This window comes from Phascolarctos cinereus, unplaced genomic scaffold, assembly GCF_003287225.1.
Source record: "Phascolarctos cinereus isolate Bilbo 61053 unplaced genomic scaffold, phaCin_HiC Scaffold_1;HRSCAF=81, whole genome shotgun sequence".
In the NCBI taxonomy this organism is placed as follows: Eukaryota; Metazoa; Chordata; class Mammalia; order Diprotodontia; family Phascolarctidae; genus Phascolarctos; species Phascolarctos cinereus.
This window is the reverse complement of record NW_027555514.1, coordinates 30,502,561-30,503,574: the sequence shown is the minus strand read 5'-3', so window position 1 is coordinate 30,503,574 and position 1,014 is coordinate 30,502,561. Positions and strand designations below refer to the sequence as shown.

Here is a 1,014-nt window from a genome sequence, read left to right as displayed (position 1 = left end):
TCATTCCCCTTCCTTCAAGAGACCCAAAGCCTGGACAATCCAACCAACTACAAGGTAAGACTCAAAGTCTAAATAATGAGGAGTCCATGCAATAAGAATATTCATTCTCACACCACCTTTCAACATTGTGGGCATCTCTAATTCTTCTGGAAAGGAGCAGCAAGTGAAGAAAGGTGGTGCTTGGTGTTTAATGTTCCAGGAAATGGAGTCAGCCTCCAATGCAGCAAATCGGAGATGAAGGTTCAAGATTCCTCGTGGCTGAGGCCATGCTAGTATAGACGTTTCAAGACCTTGGCTGTCCAGAGCTCGTGTATCTTTGTAGATGAAAGGTGCCCCAGGTTAGAAAAATCACTGCCCCAGGAAGGGTGATGAAAAACTAGCCTGAAAGTCATTATGGGTAGAGTAGCAGCCTTGCGTCCACACTGGGGGCGGAGTGGAAGGAAGTTGAACAATGCTTTCATTCCTTTCTGGAGGGCTCTCATTTCAGTTTACTCTTCCAGATGTGAGGAAATTGCCGTGGAACGTGCTCGCTTAGGCAGCACTTGTACTAAAATTGGAATGCTGCAGAGATCAGCTCAGTCTGGGCAAGGGTAACATGCAAATTCAAGAAATTTCCCATATTTTTTTCATCTCGATTGTGGAAAAGAACCTGACTTTTTTTCTACATAACAAATATGAGAAATTATTAGGGACGAGAGAGATGCATTTGATTACTTTAAAATTCAAAAAAATAGGTACAATAAAAATTATGATTAAGAAAATGACAGATTGGAAAAAATATGCCAGATTTAAAATGTATAAGGAACTGTTTGTTAAAAGCTTACAAAGATAACACCCAGTCCACAATGGATATCAAAGGATATGAATTAGACCATTTTCAACAAAGGAAGAACAAATTGTTAATAATTGATTGAAAATAAACTCTCCACTACTAATAATTAAAGTGATGAAAGTTAAGACAACTTTGAGGTAGCAAGTCACATCAAATTGGCAAAGATAATTGAAGGTAAAAAA

General features: G+C 38.8%; 1 non-coding gene across 1 annotated transcript; it reads left to right on the top strand.

Annotated features, from left to right (window-relative positions):
* The first annotated feature begins 523 nt into the window (after positions 1-523).
* LOC144455187 (U6 spliceosomal RNA) lies at positions 524-625 on the top strand. The gene has a single exon (XR_013483899.1). It is a non-coding gene; the product is annotated as a U6 spliceosomal RNA (small nuclear RNA).
* Positions 626-1,014: the final 389 nt, after the last annotated feature.